Here is a 25,387-nt window from a genome sequence, read left to right as displayed (position 1 = left end):
TAATTATCATCACTGGTAAAAATGTCCATTTTATTTTAGATTTTCTGACTTTGATTTCAAAATATTTCATTTTCCTAAATCTTGTTTCAGGGGAAGAAGCCCGAGGTTTCTTTTAACACAGATCTCAACAGAAACAGTTTACCCAAAGTTTTTACACTCTATCCTCTCTTGAGAAGATAAACAGTGATCTTGGGAGACTGAATAGCATTTTCGTTCACTCAGCACCCTATAGCCTTGTGCAGAACACTGAAGTGTTGCCAGAACTGGATGGAGCCACCTTCTCCCTCCTTGTTCCTTGCCATACACACTAAAGCTCTATTGAGATACACATCACTTTTCTATGATTTTATGAATTTTATTCCCCTCTCCTGGTTTTGGGCTGCTGAGACTGACCAGAGTGGTAAGTTACTAGCACTTGATACAATGGTGCTAGAGGGGCAGAAGTGATGAATGGATGACTTGTTAGGAAATGTGTCTACAGAGCCCTTGTATGACTAAAGTGTCAAGGCACAGCATGACTCTTGGTTCAATGTAGAAAGTTTCCCAAGAAGAAACTGTAGAAACAGTTTTGGCTCCCCAACAAGATGGTGTAGAAAAAACAGTAACATTTATAAGTGATGACTCTAGGATTTCCTCGGGTGTCCACACAAGCTAGAAAGACAATTCACTACATCTGCTGCTCCAACATGTAGGAATGGTAGCAGTTTGACTGGAAATAATGGCTTAAACATTGGAAACCAATTTATAAATCACAGCCAGCCCTAAAATCTTTCTCCTAGAGTTCGATCATCAAGTGAAGGAGTGCAGGTGATACTTACATGTGACTCAGTTTAGTCCCTAAGAAGATTCTGTCAGTCCGGTCCTCCCAGCTTAAAATGGCTTGTTTTTTCTAACACAAAGTTAATTAAAATATTTAGACTGCTCCCTGTATGAGCTCTTCATAGGTATAGCTCTACCAGTCTTTTTATCATGTACAAACTTTCTAAGTATAGGTGTTCTATAATCCTTCCAAGCCCTTGCAAAGGATAGTGTAACAGGAATCTCTGCACTCCCTTGTGCACTGAACACAGTGATGACTCCTTTTAACTGTTGTATTTTAAATCCAGTCTGGTTTTAATCCATTTACTTTTCTGCAGTGACTTCTCACAGGACTAGCTTTTGACTATGTGAAGGGACGTGTGTTAAAGCCTTCCAACTGCAATATAAAAACAAAAACCAACCAACCAACCAAACAAATAAAAAAGGACAAACCAACCAACCAACCATTCAAACGAAAAAAAAACCAAACAAAAAACTATGAGCCTAATGAGCTCTTCCCCTCAGTATAGGTATACTAGTATATTAGACATCCTGAATCATGCCTTTTCCCAGACAAATGGAAAACAAAAAGTAATGGAAATTGGGGACTGCTGGAAAGAAGGAAAGTAGGAAGCTGCCATTTATACATCCTCAAGGATGGTGAGGGCCTTCTGGAATAGAGGAAGTAGCAATAGGATAAGTGGGAACATCTTAGTAACAATGAGAGAGGAAAGTCGCATACTGATTTTTCACAGAAGACCCCGTCTGGCCTAGAGAAGGAAGAATTGATCCTAACCCTTATTAATATGGTGAGCTCCACACAGAATTGTATAGACACACGTACAGAGGCTTTTCTCTATGCAAAATTCTAGTTCCACTGAAAAGTAATATTGATTTTATTTGACAAGGCTACTTCCAAGAGATTGGACTGATATCCCCATGTTTCCAGTACCTGGAGATGTGGCTTGATGGTTGGTTTTGAAGCAAGTTTTTCATGGAATTCTTACATGTAAAGCAATCATTTTGTTACCACATATGTCCATGAGAATGAATATTGGAATTCCCCCCTCTTTTTGGTTATACTCCTGTAAGCAAATGTAAGTATACATGGACTCTTCAGAATTTTGTTCCTATTGCCCAGGTAAATGGGCATAAGTCTATTTATTTCTCACAACAAATTTTATAATATGTAATTATTTCAAAGGATGAGAGAGTGATAAATGATAAAGTAATGAATTTGATAAATTAAAAAGAACGAGTTTTTTTGCTGATATTCACAAAACTACTCTTTTTCCTGACTATTCAGATGAATGGCTGATATTTCTTCCAAACTCAGCAATTTTGCCTTGCAAGGTTTGGTGTGAACATTGGATTCTGCTTCAGGTCATATGGGTTCAAAGCTCTAGAGTTTCACTTTGAATTTGATGATTGCTTACTGAGAACCATTTGTCTTCACTCACATAAATCAACCTACATTCAGCAAGAATAGGCCATGGTTTTGTCAATGCTTGAAAAAGTGAATGGTTATAGATTTCATAGTGAAAACTTTGCAGAATGGGACTCAAAACAATTCTTTGGAAAATATCTATGTTTCTAGTCTGCATCTCTCTCACACTTGTGTTTCAATGTATTTGAAAACAACAGGGATTTTTTTTCAAGCCTGTGATTTAAAAAGAAATCCAACCTGAAATGGGCTTCTAATGCACTGACGTGGACCCTTATCCGGTTCTTATTAGACTCTGATCAGAGGCTTTCAGCAACCTCAGGGAACACCGGCCCCTGGGGCATCAGTTGCAATATGTTATTACAAAACCAAGTAGAAACAAATTACATAAAGGAAGAACTTTTCCTAATTTTACCTTCACTTTCCTCTTCCAGAAATCTCCATATGCCACTAGTCTTAAACCAGGAGCAAATATGAATGACTTCAGCTCATTTGCTTTTGTGGATAATTTTCAGTGATAATTTTTCTTTGTTCACAATATGAAATTTGCTCTGCCTTGTCCTATTTTACAATAACCATTCTTACAGATACTTTGAAGTGAATAACTCAGAGTAATCATAAATCTCACTGTCATACAGACATATGTGAACATTCTTTTGAAAGCTTCATTGTTACTCATCTATTCTGCCTGGGATTACCCCAACCCCACACTTTTCATCATTTATCCTTTTTGTTAAGGGCAGAAACTGTAAGTATTTGACAAACTCTAGTTGCAACTAAATTACGTTTAATTAATTATATCACATGAATTTTATCCCTTTTGTTTTTGTCTGAGATTAATACTGGAATGTCTCAGATGAGTTTATAGGCAGCCCCTTTATGCATCCAAAGTGTAACTCTGGAATGAAGAAATATGTAGCATAAAGAAACTTCTCTTAAGAGCATTGGGAATATGACTATGATGGTGATTAAACAACAAGATCTAATCTGGTTTCAGGCCTACAGCTGAAAATCATCTTTTGTAGAAGTGTGCCTGCCAAGGTTATTGTAAAATTATCCCAGGCACCAAAGTGATGAATAGTCCCTGCATTTGCTGTGATATGGATGCCATCCCTGTGGGGCTTCACCAAGTGGGATTTTTCATGTGGACAGACTCACATGGAGGACAGATGGGAAAGAAAACAAAATTAGTTGATCTGCACTGGAGCAAAAATCCATCTTTCCTTTTCTACCCAGATTGTGCACTTGGTTTTTTTGCAGACACGGAAATGTGTTCTTGAATTATACAACTCTTTCTCTTTTTCCTATTTCCTTTCCTCTTAAAAAAAAAGTGAAACATTTAAACTGACCTTGGGTTTAGTGCTAATTTGCATTCTTAAACTTTCATGCTAGCCTAATTTTAGATGTGCTAAGCAGCAAGCCTAATATCTAAGTTAGCACAAAAATGCTGTGTCTCCCTCCAGTTGCATTAATAAAAGCTGTAGTCCAATGTTGAAGATAGGCAGTCCTTAACAGCAAAAGAAGTTTCAAATGGAAATGGTCACTCCAGTTTAGCTTTGTCAAAGTCCAGCTAATGAGCAACAGTGACATTTAGCAGACAGGCAGGCTTCCCAGGACTCAGTCCTGAGATGATACTAGCAATCCCACTGACAAAGACACCGTAAACAGTGCCATGCAGAATCAGGGCCAAACACGGTTTGGGCAGCACATCTGAGAAAAATCAGCTCTTAGACATTTTTAAAGCTTGACAGCAAAAAGAAGTCTCTTTGATACTTGCATCATTATGTGCTTGTGACAAAGATGGAAGGAAGGAGTTAAAGTACCCTTCCATTGCATCTTCAAGTCTTGCAGTTTGACACTGAGATAATAGAAAACTCTCAAATCTCATATAACATATTTGCCTAAAAAGAATGTTTGGGATAAATTATTATTAAACTGCTTTATATTGTCTGTGTCATTTTAAATTTACTGTTAACCTCACATCATCACATTTTGGATGTAGAAACAACATCCCGTTTCAGAGGGAAGAGAAATGCAACAAATACTTGGTGGATTTCTCCATCTGCATTTCTCTCTTAATCAGATTTCCTGGGGTCAGAGGTTAAACTTAGACAGTCAGCAGGGATGTTAGGATTATTTAAGTGCGATATAAGTAACACCTTAAGAACTGATTTGTCAGAATGAATTGCAGTCCAGAGTGCTTTGAATTTTCGAACAAAATTTGTTCTTAAGATAAAAGGCACTTTTTAAAGGATCATAGTTCCTGTTCTAACCATTCCCCCACCCTTGCCTCCAAGGCATTTCTTATAACTCTGATAAAATCACAGACCAGGTGCTACAAGATTTTCAAAATAATAAATTCCAGTCTGTCACTAAAAAAATAAAAGGTTAAACATGTTTGTAGAGAGAGTTCTGTTCCAGATGTTATTTTGAAAGTGTATGCCTAATTTATCGTTTTTCAGTAATAGTTACAAGTGATAAAGATCATGTAAATACTCTGTATTAGAAATAAGCTTTCATTTTGTCATGCAGATAGTACTAATGACTAAATAGACTTTAATCAGGAGATCTCCACCTATTAACGTTAGGACTTAATAGCAATGCTATAATCAGATTTTCTCTAAAATAAAATGCTCATGCTGTAGAAACAAAAAAAAATGAAAGTCATACATTGGTTATACAGCCGTTTTTATAAGAACCAGAAGCATGAAAACTTTTCACAAATCACCTACTTTGGAACGGACCCTGTACAGGTTCAGTGGGTATGTCTATCAAGTGGAACGAGGCAATGGAAACTGCTAACATCTTCCATATGTGGCAGCCTTTAAATTATAATACTATTTTGGATACAGTGAATAAGCTTCTAAAACAGCAGTACACCTCATGGGTGGCTAGGTTTACCTGTAGCTCCTCTTTCACTGTTTTCAGTCAGTCTTACACAGTTCTAATTCTGCTATCTTGTCCGTTATTTACTAAAGTGTATATAGCTAAAAAAATACCATAAGTTTTGCTCAAGAGCTCTGAAATGTGTGCTTTGGCCCACCATAAATCAAAGGAAAGGCTACAGCTTCCAGCCATTTTGAAGTCAGGAGGAAAATCCAGACCCCAGTTAAACAAAGTGCACGAGATATGTTCTTGAGTGCCATTCAATTCAGTGTTTTTTCTTATCCACAGAATAGGTTGCTCCATCTCTGTCAGACTTTATGGTTTCTAAATCAAGTGTGGCAGCATTTGAGGTGGCATTACAGTGTAAGCAGGTTCTAAAGGCTTATGGATAGGCTTCCACATGTCTATATATACACTTCAGAGGTTCCACAAATGACGAGAGGCTGCCTCACTCAAAAGGAAAAAAATTTTCTCCTGTTATTTCCCTCTATGACACTCTAAATTCTCTCCCTTGTTTCTCTAGATTTCAAAACTATTTTTTTATTAATGGTTTTCTCCTTTTAGGCCCTCCCCTCCCTGATCCCACACAAATACAGTAGCAGAAGTTAACTGCTCTGAAACTTCCCATTGGAACTAATTTTCAGAAAAGTCATAAACAGATGTCACTCTAAGCTTAGCTTTTAGAGATTGCAGAGGTGATCTTACAAGCTCTTCTGGTACAATTAACATATCAACTCAGGCTACTTTCCTGTATAAAACTTGAAAAAGGTGAAACTGCAGATTGAGCAGAACTGAAAACTGAGTTTCCTCCTACATCATTAAAGACTGTTCTTTCAAAGGAAAAGCAGCTCTTCCCCACAAATTCCCCTGTTACATTTCAAAACTCTAGGTAAGGTTTATATTAACTTCCTTCAAGAAGTAAAAAAGAAACTGAATGACTATACTTATACTGCATAGCTGTATTAAGGTTTCTAAGTGTGGAATTAAACTTCTGTGCTAACATACAAGTAAGCTGAAGTTTCCATTGCTCACTCATAAGACTACAATGCAAGTTTTATAATGCATGCAACAGTGAAGGTTTGCAGTGATGTGGAGGATTCTGTGTATTTAACTCTGTTGTAGCAGTATCCCTTAAATGTGGAGCCTTTTAGCCAGGCAAGTAAATTACTCCAAATTAATACTTTTAATTTTTTAGGATCAGTAAAAAGATCATTCTCTAAGTAATTTGTGGTAGTTCTTATTAAATAGTAAGCAATGGAGTTAGTTTGTATGAATTGAAGTGAGATAAATGGACTGTAATCTCTTGAGACTAAAAACAATTCTTCAAATTAGTGTGTGAAAACAGCACTTAGAAAAGTTACTACTAATTAATATTTTTAGTTGCTACTTAGATGTCATATCTAGCTGTAGTCTATTATGTACTCCTACATGGTGTGCAAGATGCTTTGCATTATCTGCAAAATGAATATGTCTTTTACCCCTTCAAGGAAGATTAGATTTGAGTGTTCTGTATTCATACTACTATTTTTTTAGCCAGGCATTTAAATAATTATTTTTGATAATGATAAATATTTGGATACACTGAATTTATTTTCTAATCATGATAGATAATGAAAAGAATTAATAACTAAGAGTTTCCCCAAACCTTTATTTTACAGATAAAGAGGTTTAGTAGGAAATGGTGGTACTGAGCTTCAGCACCAGAGAGCAGCACCATCTAAGAATTGTGATTCAAAGTTCCTCCCTTGAACCCCAACCCTGTTCTGGATGAAAGAGATGTGCCCTCGCTTCTTTGGGGGTATAGAGTATGTAATTGTCCTTTTGGATAACTTTCCCAATTGATGCATGTAAAGAGAGACTCATAGCAATGCTCAACTTTTTTACCACTTTGAGACATCCAACATATCCACTGGTAGAATAGCACCAGTAAGTAGCCCAAGTTTTCACACCAGAGCACATGATTAGTCTACATATAACATGATCAGGAAAAGAACTATCAACCATAAGACCAGCTCCATACTCCAAACGCATGCATTTGGGTTCACAATATCTAGCCCTTTATTTTTTTTGTTTAAAATTTATAAACAACAATAATGTCAGAGAGACTAGTAGACATTACTGTTCTCCCTGGGAACAGTTCAGCAATGCCCTCTGGCAGTTTTTCAGCTGAGCATGGGAGCGCAAAAGAAAGTCTAAAAAAGCATGCAATTACCCCCAGGAAATAATTACAATGCAAAAAGCACTGGATGGTACAAGTGACATTCCAGTAAACGAGGTGAACTTGTATCATCACCCTTCTTTGCCTCAGGGATATTCCTGCCAAAGGAATATCATCCACTTCCAAGAACATCCAAGGACAAAGGTGGGCCTGCACATCAGCCTTTCCAGATCCGAGCCTCAGGGAGCCAGAAGTTGTGGGCAAAGGAAAACTCCTGCTATGCCAAGCACTGACATAGCAAGACTCAAAGGCCAGGGCAGCAAAGCTTGCTGGAGGTGATTTTTAACAACCACGTTGGAAACCAAACCACACCCAGAGCAGCCTTGCTTATATATGAGACTTACCTATTGCAAACTTGATGATTAAGAGAAATATGGGAAACAAAGTATTTTTTTATGCCTACTTCTGTTCATACTCACTCTCATGGGAGCAGAATCATAGTCTTCTTGAACTATGTTAAACTTCAAAGTTTAGCCAAATGCCGGATTTCTTTCAATTCTAACCTTCTTTCAGTCTCTGTTGAAGGAGCGTCTCTTGTCTGCAACAGTTAGATCTCATACCCAAACCACACTGCAGAAACAATGCCTGGAAGAGCAGACAGTTAAGGTGAATGTGGCCAGGTTTTATCCAGCAACTTTTCCCACTCACTACAACCTTTTAATCCAACCCAGATAGTCTCACATGTGTACACACAAACGCTGTATTTAACTAGGTAGATATTCTTATGTATCTACTGTTTCCAGAGGCACGCAGAACAGCAGCAGTTGGCACATATTACTATTGTTCTCTTTCCTTGCTTTCAAAATATCATATTGTAAATGCATATTGACATTTCAGAATTGAAATCAACTCTTCCACATTTTCTAGATGCCCTCTGAGAGTATATAAAAGAATGCTGATAGGACAAGAAATCATTGCACTTACACTCCTCTTTTGTGTCTCTGGATTACCACTATCCTAAAAATGGAATTTGACTTGAAAGTCTTCGGTGTCTGAATACACTTTCTGTACCCTCAGGTGACCTCTACTATTGAGCCTTGTAATATAGTGCTGGGTTTTAGACACTTGGTCAAACCCCTCTTCGGAGTTTTCCAAGATATATCATCAATAATGCTCAGAGAAGGGACTGCTAAAACAGTCAGATTATCTACTCTCCAAATAAAACAAGTAAATATCCAAAATGCTTAAGTTGAAACTGCCTCAAGCATTTTTACCTCACATAACCAGCACTTTTGGAAAGGTCCCATTGACCTTGGCAGCATATTCGAACATGGCTGAACAATTCTTGAGCAATTTTTCCAATGAATTAGGCACAAACAGGCATGTGTCATTGAGCACACATGCAGTCTTTTCTACCTCCTCTTTCTCCTTAAAAATTAATAATTTCTCAAAACTGCCTTGCAAAGAATGTCACAACAAGCAGTATGTCCTAGTGCATTACTTGGTCATGTTTGGTATGGAAATTACTTAGCTAGATGGTTTGTAAACACTGCAGAGTTGAGTTCTGACCAGAGTCAATCAAATGCATTTATCTTTTTTGACATTCATCTTAATCACAGAATTATCATAAACTGCATGTGTGAACTGACAGTGCATAGTTTCATTGCCAAAGAGGGGAAACTTATGAGTTTGGAAGCACTGAAACCCTATATTAAACTCAGTCGTTGACTTTTCACAGATGTAAAGCCTACACCAGCGAAAGCAGAGAATAGTGATAAACATATTACATGCTGTGCATGAAGTCTATCTCTTCACTAGTTTAAAAATACTTTAGGAAATCATACAAAACCCATCCCATTTCTAGAACCATAATCTCATGGAAGTCCTCAGGTCTTACTTTACTACCAGGTGATTCCAAAGATATTATCTTTTTCCTACCAATAGGTTGTCAGACACTATTAACTCGGTGCTATCTTTGACTTGTGCAGGGAATCAGAGTTATGTTGACGCCACTGCACTGACAAGTATCCCCTACTTGGCCACCTTCCTCCATTTCCTCACCTGTCCCATCAAGTGCCATTTTTCATTTGTCTCCGTTTTGTCACCAATCATTCTGTTCTGCACCCATTCCTTAACTCACAAGATGGTCTTCCTTCTTTCATGAACTTCTTAACTTCATAACCTTTCTTTCCTTCTTTCACACTTCTGTTTCTTCTTTTCCCCCATTGGTGTTACAAAAAAAAAAAAATCTGAAAACTTTGGAGGAAAGAGAGAATGAAATTAATTGTGTTATAAGGGAGCACCTCAACTAGAAAATAAATAAGACTCATCTTTAGCTTTCAGAGCACATCTTTTTTGTACAGTGCTCTGACTGACACAAAATCTAATACCATGAAAATCTCCACTTGCCATTCTATCTTATTCCTTCCTACTTTCCCATATAGTTGACATGTTCCAAGAGCTTTCTTGCTTTATTATCATGTATTATGGAAACAGCTTTGGACTGCTATGAAACACTCATCACAACTCAATCAAAATCTGACACAATCCTTAGCTCTACATTTTTATCTGTGGACGTCAGGACACAGAACAAAGCTCAATGCTATTATCCCACTTCACAAAGAAAAGACCAAGAAAGAGAAACTGAGTAACCCAACAAACCAATAGCAGAGCCACAAACGGAGGCCATACCTATGGAGTCTTTTGCCTGTCCCCTTCCTCAGTAAGGAAAGCGAGAAAGCCGCCTACAGCCTGAGTACAAGTCCTTTCATTACTACATCTCAGCTGGAACTTCAGCTACAAAAAGAATGTGGCACTGGATTCATAATGGGCATTTTTAAATGCTTTCTTTCATATAATGTTTTAAAATAAAATACCTATATGAATCTGCTTTCTTATAGTTTAGAAAACATCCAACAAAAGTGTTTATAGATCAATATTACTTTCAAAGACTAGCTAGAAACATACAAGTTTTTATGAAATCATTAAAATAGAATTACACTATTTTTCTCAGTGGCATGTGAAATCAACTAATAGGTTTCTTTCAAACATATATTTGCAACCTATATTTGCTTTAGTTTATAATGGGGCAATAACTTAGTAAACTGCACTATTCCACACTCTAGTATTCATTAGTAGAAGTAAGTAATTAACAATTAACTCTCTTCGAACTTTTATTTAAAATTAAGGCAGGACGGAAATGTGAGAGCAGTTGAAAGCAAGATTTCTCAGGAAAAAAAGGCTGTTTAATGTTCACTTCTGTTTGGTCTGATGCTTATTTGTTTTTTTTCCAGTTTACAGTAAGTGTCTTGTTATGGTCACATGAGAAGTTATTACAGAAAAGAATAAAGCTTTGTAGGGCTTATTTGTTCCAACAAAAGCTAGGGGAATTAAATAAAAACAAACTGAACATAAAATATGTAAAGATAGTGCATGTAGAAAATTAATAGCTTATTCTTAAAATGGAAATTTAATAAAGCAATGCCGTTAGCTATTTGAAAACTGGAAAAATTATACCTAAACATGCAGGGAATGTTGGCAAGCTTTTCTACCTGAGTTGGAGTGTGAATAACTGGTTATTATACTTCTTGTATTTTCTGTGTTTTGATTTATTCATCAGAATGAACTAGATGACAGTGTTATTCAAATATGCAACTGGAAATATCATTGTCTTTCTAAAATATCACATGGCATAAATAATATAGTTTTTCACTGTAGGATTTTCAAATCAAGGTGTTATCTCACGTTCACTGTGTCTGTAATTCCACCACATAAACCTAAACAACTACAGTTCACTGTCAGTAAACTCTGATACAATTTGGAATTCCAAAACTCATTTTTGTTGTTGTAATATACAGAAGGAACTAAAACTAAAATGATGCTGCAAAGAAAAAGGTTCATCTCCATGATAGGGAATTGTGATTAAAAAGAGTGTAAAATCAACCTATTGTCACAAGCTCAATATAAGTAGCATAATGATAGCACAAACATTTGATTTCTAAGTGTCTGCACTGAAAAGATATATTTGATGAGACAGCTACTGTGGTAACTACTCATTTTCAGTGCTTACTGAAGTATACAGTTGCGTTAGAGCTGTTGATGCATGAGAGTTCACTGTTACAGATTTATAATGTATATTTATATATAATTGTTTTATTTCTTTCTTAAATGTAAAGAAATTTCAAGTGAGTAAACATTTATCTGTCCTGCAGCTTACATTGGTTTATGAGTGGTGTTAAGATCTTTCAATAGCACTGCAGAAAGAACAGTCACATAGAGAACCAACAACAAAGGAGAAAAAGGATTTATTTAATTGTATTTTCACAGTTAGCATTTCTCTAGATTCTTGACTGTCCAAGAAAATTTGTGGTTTGAAAATTACTGTTAATTTCTTGCTAATTACCACTGACAGATTTTTTTTTTTGGACAAAGACTTTCCAATCTGAGTATACGTCATGATTTCACAATTTCCATGAAAAATAAATTTTATAAATATAAAAATTACTTGTCATTTGATTTGTCTTATACCAATATCATACAAAGTCTATGATAACTTTGCATCTAGTAAGAGAGTTGTGCTCTACAGGGGAATTGATAAAAAAAGTAAGATTAATGAAAGAACAAAAGTGGCCAGGAAATTTCAGAAAATACACTCAAATCTATAGAAGTCTAGCATGGGTGCATCTGAAACATGAAGTAATTCTGCAAAATAAAACTGTTTTTTTTCTTTTTGGAAAGGAAATTATCAAGAAAGAATTTGGTGCAATGTGTAAGGAAAAATACTTCTAGGAAGTGTTAGCTATACTTCATGAATACTCTTCCTAAGAAGTTAAGTGAGAAATACAAAAAAAAAAAAACAAACCAAAACCTTGTTTCCTGTTATGTATTAAAACTCTGATTCTACACCAGAGAGCACATACCTAAATTTTCTTGTCTTGCTGTTACCATTAGTGGCAATGGTGTTTACTATGTCAGGTTAGAAGCTGTTGGCAGCTCAACAACTAACATCCCTTGTCATAGGATGCAGAGTGGCTTACAGAACTTGGTAGACTCAACAACAGGGTCCTGAAGTTTGAGTCTTCATTGCAAAGGTGGGTGATGCAAGTTTTCCAAGACAGATGAGGGTGTAAGAGCCTTCTCCTCTACTGGTGTAAAGAGCTCCCTCATAGCCAGACTGAGCTGTGGCACCCAACCAGAATGAAAACAGCTTTCTCCTGGATGACATAGCTCTGTCTGTCTCCCAACAGGGTTTAATTTTAGGAGGGTAGGAAGAATGGAGCAGAAGGAAATGGAAAACTCACCCCTACCTACACTTACACAGATATATCCTGGGAACAACCTGAGAGCAGCCCTGAGGAGAAAGACTTGGAGGTGCTCGTGGCTGAGAAGCTCAACAAAACTCAGTAACATGTGCTTGCAGTCCAGAAAGACAACTGTATCCTGGGCTGCATCAAAGGAAGAATAGTCAGCAAGTTGAGGGAGGTGATTCTCCTCTTCTCTGCTCTTGTGAGAGCCCACTTGGATTATTGTGTCCAGCTCTGAGGGCCTCAACACAGGAAAGCCATGGACCTGTTGTACCAGGTCCAGAGGAGGTGACCCAGAGGAGGGTCACAAAGATGATCAGAGGGTTGTGGCACCTCTCCTACGAAGAAAGGCTGGGAAAGTTGGGGTTGTTCAGGTTGGAGAAGCAAAGGCTCCATGGAGACCTTAGAGCAGTCTTCCACTACCTAAAGGGGGACTCACAAGAGAGTTAGAGGGACTGGTTTTTTTAAAAGGGCATGCAGTGATAGGACAAGGGAGAATGGCTTTAAAATGAAGGAAGATAGATTTAGATTATATATAATATATAAAAGGAAGAAATTTTTCACTGTGAAAGTGGTGAGGGACTGGAACAGGTTGCACAGAGAAGTTGTTATTGTACCTGGAAGTGTTCAGGGCCAGGTCGAATGGGGCCCGGAGCACCTTTTTGTAGTGGAAGGTGTCCCTGCCCATGGCTGGGAGGTTAGAACTGGATGAATTTTAAGGTCCCTTCCAATTCAAACCATTTTATAATTCTATGATTCTATGAACACACCCACATCAGACAGCTCTGAATTAGTCTAGGCGCAGCCAGCCATTCAGGTCACATTCCCTCTGGCACTGCTACCCTGCTGCCTGAAGCCAGCTCCCTTCATGGTTATGTGGTCTACCTCAGGTTTAGTTCATCACAGCTATGTGTGTGTACCTGCTGCACAGTGCCAGGCTTGTGGAAAGATGGAAGTGCTAGTGGAGAGATGGAAAGCAAGGACAACCCCAGGCTACGTTCTGGAGAAACGATGTGTCTCATGTGCTACCCCAAGGCAAAGATGGCTGTCTAGTGCCCCCCGTGCTTCTCCCAAGGGGTTTATTGTGAAGCAGGGGTGGTTTAACAAGTTTCAAAATGTGTAATGATGAGGGAAAGGCAGAGAATATAGTGTAAGCCTGAAAGAAAAGAATTTCAGATCTTCTTTTAGTTCTTATTACTTCCCCTACAGTAATCTCTGAAGCTCATAAACTTCCCAGAAGGCTATACCACATTTCAATGCTTTGATATATTAGATACCTATATGTGGGTTCAGTTCCAAGATTGTCAAATTTTTAAGATTTTCTAAGGTTAAATTACAACAATAATTTATTTTCACAGGTGCCTGAACCCTTTTGTGTTGCACATAATAGTTCTTACTAATTTCTTCGCTCATACATGTTTAGAAAAGGAAACTTAATCTGATATTCTGTGCCAGACATAGGTCCTCATGTAAAAAGTACTCTGTCTTTTCCTCTGTTGGTAGTCATGGCACCTTTTTTTTTGTAGTAGAAATAAAAGAAACCCTTCATGATGACTTCAGATGTATCTCTGTTGGTGAAGGCGAAGGACGGCTAAGCAAAAAACAGACCTAGACTTCATTAGGCCTGATAGAGAGTGGAGAAGATATTTATGTTCCTGAAGGGGGGACTTCTATGAGAGTCTGAAGCTAGTCACTCAGAATCTCATTTTTTCTATTCTGCTTCCTTACTGCTCTTCAATAAAGTCAAACTAGAACAGTAACAAAGGTCACCCATGCACACAGACTGAAAAGAGTACTTCTTTTCAAGGAATAGCTAATATAACCCCTTCCTTGCTATGGATTTAGGAGGAAAACTCCCACTTCAGACAGCAGAAAAGCAGATTCTGCAACTGCTTGGCTGTGTTTCAACCGTTTGGCAAAAGCTCACATATATTGCCATCAAAATTGGAAGGACATGGTAGTGGTTTTCCTAACACGTGAGCTGGATTCACATGCTCAGGATACACAAAGGTAAGAGACAGAGTTACCAGACGAGTCCTATCAGTAACATAGCACTCATAGAATCATAGAATCATTTAGGTTGGAACACACCTCTAAGGTCATCAAGTCCAATCACTAATCTAGCACTGTCAAGTCTACCACTAAACCATATCCCTAAGTGCCTGCCACATGTGTCTCACCAGTGCCGAGAACAGGGGGACAACTGGTTTCCCAGTCCTGCTGGCCACACTATTTCTCATACAAACCAGGATGCCATTGACCTTCTTGGTCACCTGGGCACACTGATGGCTCTTATTCAGCTGGCTGTCAACGAGCATCCTCAAGTCCTTTTCCATCAAGCATCTTTTTAGCTATTTTGCATGGAATTGTTGTAACCTGAAGGCAAGACCTGGCACTCTTGCCTTGTTTACCTCATGCCGTTGGCCTCTTCTCATTGATCCAACCTGTCTAGATCCCTCTGCAGAGCCTTCCTACCCTCCAGCAGATCAACACTTCCATCCAACTTGGTGTTGTCCACCAACTTATAGAGGGTGCATTCAATCCCCTCATCCAGATCATTGACAAAGACAATTAACAATTCTGAGCCCTGGTGACCCGTCACCAACTGGGAAACCCACCAACTGTGGGAATTGGTATCAAAGGATTTACTGAAGTCTAGATAGACAATATGCACAGCCTTTCCCTCATTTCCTAAGTGGGTCACCTTGTCCCAGAAGCAGATCAGGTTACTCAAGCACAACCTGCCTTTTCTTAACCCACACTGGTTGGGCCTGATCCCCTGGTTGTCCCGTATGTACCATGTGATGGTGTTCAAGACAATCTGCTCCATGACCTTTCCCATCATGAGGTTAGACTGACAGGTCTGTAGCTCCCCATATCCTCCTTCTGGCCCTGCTTGAAGAGTCTCCATTGCTTCTGCAGGGTCTCCAAAAGCTGCTCTGCAAGCTGATGTGATACAGCTTTTCTCCCTCATTTTTTTTCCCATCGGCCCAAGAGTACCCAGACTGAATAACCAGAATATCCATCTGCTCTTCCAGACTCACTTTTCAAGAGTTATGTTCAACTTGTGCTGTCTACCAAATGACTTTCTTTAGTGCTTATTAATGTCTTTTACTGTTAAGGATTCTCCACAGTTATAAGGTCCAATCCGTTTTCTCCTGAATATTCACCAACAAATCACTAGGACTACCATGTTGTCCACATGGATGTATGACCCATGGCCAACAAGCTGAGAAGGGAAAACTGTCTTACAAAAATCTTCACTCTTGTGACCAGTGACAGTACTCAGAAAAATGGCATGAAGCTGAGGCGGGGGAGGTTTAGGTTAGATATCAGGAAAAAGCTTTTCAACCAGAGGCTGGTTGAGCACTGGAATCAGAGGGGATTTATCTCCAGAGATGCATAATATTTAGCTCTCTTGTAACAGAAGAGTTTGAACCTGACACATATCACTCAAGTCTGAGCATCCTCATACCTGGAAGGTCTGACCACCAGAATAGCCATGTCAGACTTTCCACCACCTTTGCAGTGATCTCCCATTTCAACCAACCCAGCAAGGTCCTCTGGAAGGCTTTGTGAATAATTGTTACTGCTGTGGGATTGATAGACTGCTTTAGTTCTCTGATTCATGTCATTCTAAGCATAAAATTTCATCTATATGTCAATCTTGAATTGATTATTATAGTTATAATACTTTACAATAATTATACATTATAATTATTTATATATTTATACATAATAATTTATAAGAATTATAATTTACAGTAGCCTCTGCAGGGATGGAGGTAGAGGCCTTACAGGGATGGAGGTAGAGGCCTCATAGTCACACAGATCAACTTGGTTATGATTAAGAGGTTGTGATTAAGAGAAGAGTTTAAAACTTCTTCAGAGAACTTTATCTTTCAATATTTCAGGGTTTTTTTGATTGAATAATCTTTGAGAATTTTGCTACCTGTTATATTGCTTGTTTCTATTAATAGAATTATTAGTCAAAGTTGATTATTATTTTGAACAAAAAAATTCTATAATGAGAACTGAGTAATCCAACTGAGAAACTGCCTCAGTGTGAGAAAGTCGCATGTCTTCTCTGATTTTCCTGAAATCAAAGAAAGCTGACAATGAAATAGGATAATGAGAGGCATCATTAGTATCCAATACACCCACACTTGAGGCCCTAGGCTGGAAGCTGTGAAAGAAGGGTGTAACATCAGGTACACCAGTCATTGCTAAGACTGTTACATGTAAGCATGCTGTGGAACAGGCCTACTTGGGTGGTCATATGAATAAATCAAATCGCTTCTGAAGCTTTTATGTTTGTTGCTCTTGAGTTTGACTGCAACTGTATTGGGACACACAAAAAAATTGTCATGGTCTTTTGACTGTGGAGTTCACTTTATCATGCCCCTACCTCAACGAACTGTCATCTAAAACTGCAGTACACATTTTACACATAGTACTGTAGGTACAGCTATGTGAATGACTGTCTTTTAGTGACATTCAGATGTAGAACTAACTCAGTGTATGGAAGCAATTTCTTTATCCACAGTAAACCATGGCAGGTTACCGAAAAATTCCTTCAAAGTGTCAGTTTGGGCAAGTTCCCAAGAAAACATAAAATGCTTTAAAGTCTTAAAAGACTTCCAGTCTAGTACTTCACAGAGTTATTGCATTGGCACTTCAATGAATAAAACCAAGGCAAAACAGTGGTTTATCTCAAGTGAGAATATTTCAGTGCAGCTTCTTTCCCTACTCACTGGTAAACCTTAATGCTGTTCTTTTCTCATGGATAAGCAGTTGTGAATAGTTGACCAGATCAGCAGAATAAGTGTGTAGCTGTATTTACTCATGTGGCAGTCAGCCCAAGAAAACAGTGAAATTGTTATTGAAAGCAAAGAAGAGGCTACCAATAAAACCACTCAGAGAGTAAATGTCCTCCTGTTAGAGTAAGTGTTAGTCATGTAGACATCCTTCCCTCTTCTTGTATCTTCTCCTTACAATATTAAACAAGTTTAATATCGTAACTAAGACTTAGCAAAGACCCGACTGGTATGCCGGGCTTGTACTAGGCCAGTGGCTGATTCTGCATACAGCACATGTACATCTTCAAACTTAACTGTGCAGCCTGTAAAGTCATATCTTATCTCCTAGACTACTTTTTCCCACCAAATCTACAGCATTAGATGCTTGGAAATCAACTTCCTCCTACTCCAAGCAGTAGAGTAAAAGTACTAACCAGGAAGAAAATTAGATACTTGTGTTCCAAACACCCATATTAGCTGCTGGATTACATATTGCTGGCAAGAGGATATATACATCCCACATGATATTTTATTGTTCATCCTTAAGGATATGAAAATGTTTAACATCCTTTTATGGAGCTGAGTCTGCATGAAGGCCAATAGTAACTCATTTGTTAGCATTCTGAAGTAGGCTACAGAAAGTTTACATTCTAATAGCAATCTCACTGTGATACTTATGGCTGCCTACAATAGCATTAAAGGGTGGTTTTTTACCCTCTTTTAAAGGCTTGTGACATTCACATAATGCAAAACTCTCTTACAAGCTTTATACTTCACAATCTTTCAGCTATGGCCTGCCACAGAAGAAAATGCAGTTGTTATTTATTCTGAGAACTTAGAGTTCACTGTGTTTGTGCCATATTTTGGCAGGATTGAAAGTTCAAATATATAGTTGCAGATTTCAAGAATGAGGTCTGTCATTTCTCTGTGGTGGCTTGTAACTTGAATGTCATTGGAAAATAGGAGTCAATGGCCAGTCAGACTGATGTTGCAGCTGTCTGAACATAAGTATTTCTATTCTGCTGATTGACTGAATTATTGGAAATAGTGGCCATGGTGGTAAACACTTATTGAAATAATATTGAAAAAAACAAGCAAAAGACAGTAAATTTTACAGGCACAATTTCTTTTACTGCAATGTATATTTGAAATTTAGTGAGACAGTCACTATCAGATTTTTGGAAAAGTTAAAAAGCTGTACGGGAGCCATTTATCAGTAGAAAGGTTCCAAAAAATTCAAATCCTTTCTAACATGAGATTTTCAGGAATTTTACCTTCAAATTTTAACTCATAAGATCTGAAGATATGCGCTAAATTATTCATTCAAAACAGGTGCTGGAAAAATAATTAAATGGGAAATTTAATCAAACCTTATGTCAGAGGCATCACAGTAATGAGATCATATTTATCCCTTTATTTCCTTCTACTTCAGCTCTTTCCTGAAGTTCTCAAAGGAAGCAAATAAAAACCATGTTCTAGCAAACTTCTGTGGTTTTAGATACAGGGACATTCAATTTGCTGAGCTCTTATGTGCATTCGTGCCACAGATCTGCTGTATTATTCTTCTTTTGTGTTAGTCCAAAAACACTTTACTAAAGCACCAGTACATAGAATATTATAACACCATCACATTAGGACAGCAAAAAGGTCATGGTCTGGGTTGGTGTCAAGATTGAACTACCTTGCCTCCTTTTTCCTACAAGACAGGAATATAGCACAGTAGAGTACATCAGTCTTCCTTTCTCCTTTGCACTGAAAAGAGACATTTCTCCTCCAGGATCACTTGCATAGCCATGAAAAATAATTGGGTCCATTACAAATCAGAAATATATACAGTCTCCACATAGTGACATTCACACTTATGGTTCTTCCTAACACAAGCAGATTTTTTTCTCCTTTACTCATAGTATTTGCTGAGGATGGCTCTACAAGGATTAGAAAAGCCAGAAAATTCTGATCTACCTTTTATAATGAGAGCAATTTTTACTATAAACTTAAGTTCAAGTGTCTTCTGACAGTAAGACAGATTTCTGTTTTTTTCTAGTTTTAATAGTAGAATAAATTAAATAATACAACAAAGTCTACTACAGGAAGGGGACCCTTATTAAAACAAAATGGAACTTCATGTGTTCCTGACTGTTTGAGCCTGAGGCTTCTCCCAGGTGCTTGTAATATATTGGCAGTCTTAAGTCAGGCAAAAGTTCAAGGAAATGCTTCTCTGCTTTTAAAAATCTGACAAGCAAAATTTCCAGTTACTGTTTTGAATAAATGATTTATAGACAACTTTCTTAGGAACAGTTATCTGTCAATGATATTTCTCTGTGAGTCTACCTCTTAAAAAAATCTCTTAATTAACTGCTCTACCACAGTAGCGAACTATATAGTGAAATACCACTCTCATTTACAACATAGAACTTTTTTTGCATGACCTTAATCACAAAGAAAAGTAAGTTATTCAACCCTGGGAAAAAAACTAACTTCTGCACTTTAATGCATACACAATCCAATTTTTCTTTCTTTTGACTTTCTTTTGTGATTTCTCTTTTGCTGTAGTATGCAAGAAGTCTGTCTGAACTACCACTCTCCAGTCTTCACTAGCTTTGTCTGTAAGACTTTTTTAATGCATTCTCCAGAATTTTTCTGCTCTCTCTTTTAGATCAAAAAAAGGTGTTGCTTTGTTGTTTTAAATTTGTTTGTTTGGGTTTTTTAAAATAAATAAAAGTGGAATGCATTGTTTCAAATTATAAATCCCTTATTTTTAGGTTAACTCACTTTAAGGCTACTCTACACTTCTAAAGTAATAGGTCTCAATTTAGCTGAGAATCTATATACTCATATTAATTAAGGATAAGATCATTTTAATAATACCATGTCCAATCAAGTATGCTATAATCATCACAGGACACACAGTCGAACAAAAAATTACACATAAAAGAATGAATGCTTTGAAATGCACTTAGTTTACTTATACATGTAGTTTCTACTTTGAAAATTTAATAATTTCACTATTAAGAGAATAAGATTCACAGGCAGATTTTCACAGGAACAGCTGTCTTTTAAAACAAAATAATTAAAGTAATCAAATCACCTGTGAAGTTTGTTTCTCCTACAGAGATAAAGTTGAGATCTAAATGCTGGCTATCTAAGAAACAGGCTCCTAAGTTTCCCAGAATGTTTTTTGTGTTTTTGTCAGACTTCAAAATGGGGAAAGAGACAATATACCAGTTCACTGTGTTGAACTGCATTTTGTGCATGAAGAATGTGGTTATTTTACAGAAAGAAGCAGAATCCTGGAACTCTAAACAGTGAACATATCTATTGTATATTTTCAAGAAAAAGTCAATACAGCTGTTGATTTTTAGTCATTCCTCTTTATTCAGCTACTGGTCATCCACACTTAACGTTTTCTTCTTACAATTCAAAATCTTCAATGAGTTCCCTTGGTTTTGCACTTAGAACCTCAAGATGAATAGCCATGGCAAAGTTATAGCACACACTGACATATACATCTAGGCCACAGTATTCGCAATATGAAAGCCTTTCACCATATTTAATATTTGGAACATGTAGTAACTATTTATTCTCTTGATTGGGTTAGATTTTAGAGGTAAAAAAGGTCTCATATAGCTCCTATAAAGTGACAGAAATGTATTGGAAATTTTAGCTTTTGGCTGAGTTTTTTTTGCATTTTAAAGAGGGCACTGTTTCACAATCAGAATCCCGTGATCCCATTTAAAAGATCTGTGGCATGGTACAAATTTCTGAGAAGAAATTTCTTAAATGCCAGTTTAACTAAACTGCATTAAATAAACTTTTGGCTTCTGTGGAGTGGAAGTCATATCACTACAAAAGTAAAAGGGATAAGGCAGTATGTGAAAAAAAAAATATTAGAAAGGGAGAAAATCTAAACTTAGATGGGAAAGTATTACAGAACATTTCACATTCTGCTTAAATGAAGATCAGACTTGAAGTATGATAATCTGATTTCTAACTATCTTTCCTTTTTTCTTTTCTTTCTATTTTTCCTTTAAAAAGGAAATGTTTGAGAACTTAGTTGGGGATGAGATACAAAAATACATACAAGGATTTAAAACCAACTTAATTCTTTCACATTTGTATATTACTGGGCTATTGTGCTTAATATGGGTGTTTTCACCCATTCCTCAACCCATTAGAAGGCATTTTTCTAGAAGAAGTTACATATGTAAAATATATGCCAGAAGGGCTGGATTACACTATGATAAACTTCTAAGAAGCTATTGCTCAGTATTACCATATTCATCACTGGGAACTGCTTTATAAGACATCACAAAAGCAATCAAGTAAATGAAGGAAAGAACTTCTTTTCAAATGGTAGATCTATCCACAGACAAAATAAATTATTTAATTGAAATATATTTCTGAATTCTTGGGTTTATTCCCAGTTTAACTGGCAATCACTTAGCTTTTCTTGGGGGGAATAATTTCCTTGGTCTTGATAAAGTACTGAAATGTATTTTCAGATGTACAAAGGTGTATATTGAAGTTTCTCAATCCCACAGAGTTAGCAAATATATAGCAATTTACAGGACACTCTTTTTAACAGATGCCTAATTTGTATTTATGCATGGTTGATGAGCACAATACTAGCAGTTAAATATATACAGTCTATTTGAAATTATCATAGTCTGATAAGTTGAATTTGTAGTAGTAATTATTTTATTGGCAATTTTATTGCTTTGTTTTCTTACCTGAAATTTGGAGGAAATTTTTTTTTAATTAAATAGATCATCTTCTTATCACAAGAACGACAAGTGGATTTATAGTTTCTTATTTCCCTTGTTTCATGCAAAATTTGTTAGAGGATTGAGTTTGCCTGAATAATCACAGATGCGTTAAACTGTACTCTTATCACTGTGTCACATGAGAAAAACACACCAAGGGGTTCTAGTACTCACATCCTGAATCCTTCAGTACAGGATTCAAGAGATGCCTGACTGAGACAACTTTCTTTGACTTGATTCCACAAACAACCCAATCAATGGATGGGGATCCCTTCTATCCCAGAAAAAAATCCTAGAAGAAGTCATGTCCTTGTGTAGAGCAACTGAATTCCATTGTTAATTCATTCCTATACCTTATTGATACGATCCACTTGATTAGGTGCATAAAAAGTAGATAAACTTAAAAAAACTCCCGTATTTGTTTTTTTGAGTTAGCTCTACTGCTACTTACTAAAACTTACTGGAAACATGGTGCTTTCCTGATGTGTGTTAACCATCTTCTTGTACAGATATGAAAAAACCTCTGCCTTGGAGAAGGAGGAACTTGTAAGTGCAAATGATGTTTTTTCATTGGAATCATAGATAAGCCCTCTGAAAGGTCTTGGGAAAGATCACTTTAAAATCCAGTCAGACACGAGAACTAAAGGATTCTTCAGAAGTTTCCTTATTAATAAGCATGGATTAAATCATCCTCTGATGAGTATTCTCACAAATAGAAAAAAAAATATTTTAAAATATGAGATAAATATGTTTATGGAAATATTTAAAAATAGTAGAAGATTTTTTGAACTTTTTACACATTCCTTAATTTGGTTGTTGGTTCCTTTTATAATCAGATTTTTAAACTGCTGGATCTCTGCACTGTAAACACTCCAGCTAAAATAAAGAAGGAATAGTGGTCATGAAATAAAAAAAATTCCAAAAGAATCTTGAAGAAAAAACAAAATAATAGGGTAAAAAAATACATTTATCCTTGATTTTTTTGTGTCGGGAAAGAGGAAGACTAAGATAAGTTTTTATTAAACCATTTCAAGAAATAATTTCCTTTTTCTTTTCTCAGGAGAAAGGAGAAAAAATTTTAAATAAAAGTTTTTAAAATTAAAATAAGTTTTCATTTAAAACCTGCCAGTAATGACTAAATAATGATGAAAGTGCAGATGAGAGAGAATGTATTTTTTCTAAATGTTAAAAAAAATACACTTTAGCAATATGACTAGAAAAGGGTAGATATTTCCTTTGTACGCTGTGGTTCACCTCCAAGTACATTAAAGGTGGGGGTAGGGGCTGGGAAGAATTATAAATCTGATTCTTTTTATTTTCTATATATGCTGAATCTTCTGAAAAGCTGTAGCTAAGTATCTGGGGCATAGACCCATCTGTGATTTGTCCTGGCTCCACAACTTGAGTCTGAGGGGAGCTTGTGGCTGGAGGGGAGATTGCTCTTCTCCAGAGTCACATCAAACACACACAGCTGGGTGCTGCTTTTAGAGCACCTGGTGAAACTGGTAGTAGGGGAGAAACACAGCAAGCAGCAAACCTGCAACAAACATGTACAGTAAGAGGTATGAAGAGCACAAGGAGCCAAGCATGCAGGGTGACTGAAAGAAGATGACTTTTCAGCACAACCCAGGGAACATGTGAAGTCTTCCCAATCAAAGTCAGAGGCTGTTGCTGGATGGAACCTGCAACATAGGGACGTGGTGGGCAGAACCTCCTTCTCCACCTGACAGACTGCATTTGAACCTTCAAAAAATTAACTTCTAGGTAATTCTCTTCTGTTCTCATAAAACTCTGCATGAGACACTGGATGCCTTCTACTGTGCTCATTTCAAGGGCAAGGAGGCAAAGGGCAAAGAACAAAGCACTGCGATATTGAAGTGTTTCTCAACAGCAGTCATCTCACACCTGGAAAGCACAAATCTCACAACTGTGTAGAGAAAATAGTTATAATTACAGATTTTTTGCTTTTGTTTTACTGAAGATCGTACCATGAAACAATCCTAGATCTTTGTAGGCAGCTTCTGTTACAAGCACCAACATTAACTCAATGTTTAGTATATATAATGATATATATACTATATGTATTTATTTATGCATATATAAAATTATACATTCTGTAAAACACATATATATTTTTATATAACTTTATATATTGAAATTAATATTCAGCAATCATAGACTCACTAGTGCCCAGATTTACCATATGCTCAATTTGTGATGCCTTTTGGCATTGAGAATGTTTCTGTTTGATACGTAAGAATTAAAAACTTTAGTGGAACAGAGTCCTGTCTGATAAGTTTAAGAGGTTTCTCAGGCTGCAGTTTGGAAATCACTGAAATGAATGCCATGAAGCATGTCAGGCCAATTTAAAATAAAATAAAGAGCCTTGTCTATTTCATTTGCATTAGATATCTTTGTCGGTTCCAGTTATAAAGAGTCCTCTGGAAGAATTATGTTTTAACAAGAACCAGTGTTCACCATTCAGTTTTATCAGGATTTAAACTATGGAACTATCCTTGTGGTTAAAGAAGAAAGTCAGAACCTCACATACTTCAAGCAGAACCTTCAAGATCAGATTTAGGCCTTTGGCAGTCAAGATTGTTCTGGTTAGTAAACGATATAAGTAGCTCAGCTTACTGCTTATTTCTAATATAGAAATAGTTCTCTAGTTAAGAAGAGCTATTACGGCATCTTTTTTGTTGTGCAAATATTTTAACCATCTGTGCAACTCCAACAGTTGCTTGTGCAGGACATGATCTCATAGAAATATCTTGGAAATATTTTTTCCCCTTTTTGATTCCTAAAGCTTTGAATTCAGGACTGTCAAATGGATTCTCTTTTTTTTTTTTCTGAGAAGAAGAATTCAGAGCTCTTTATAGTCATCCAGACCCTCTTGACCTACTAACCAACTCTGAAGAAAGTGGCATTTTGATATGTAATGTGTATTTTTTTACCGATTCTTTGTGTATCTTCCTATTGTTTTATGCTGGTTACCCATCACAGACATAAGCAGATAGTATACATTTGAAGTAAGCAGCCTAGCAATAGGTCAACTCAAAATTTCCAGAGAAAAAGAGTATCCTTTTATGTCCTTCTTAGAACATTTGGCCCTCACATTTATTTATGGACAAGAACAAAGCCCAAGATGAAGTAATTTGTTCTGAAATGCCAGCGTAGAGTTGCAGAAATAAAACGTTTCATCAATAGACCACCAAAATTTAGTAATATTCACAACT

This window comes from Chiroxiphia lanceolata, chromosome 1, assembly GCF_009829145.1.
Source record: "Chiroxiphia lanceolata isolate bChiLan1 chromosome 1, bChiLan1.pri, whole genome shotgun sequence".
NCBI lineage: Eukaryota > Metazoa > Chordata > Aves > Passeriformes > Pipridae > Chiroxiphia > Chiroxiphia lanceolata.
Note: the sequence above shows the minus strand (reverse complement) of the source record.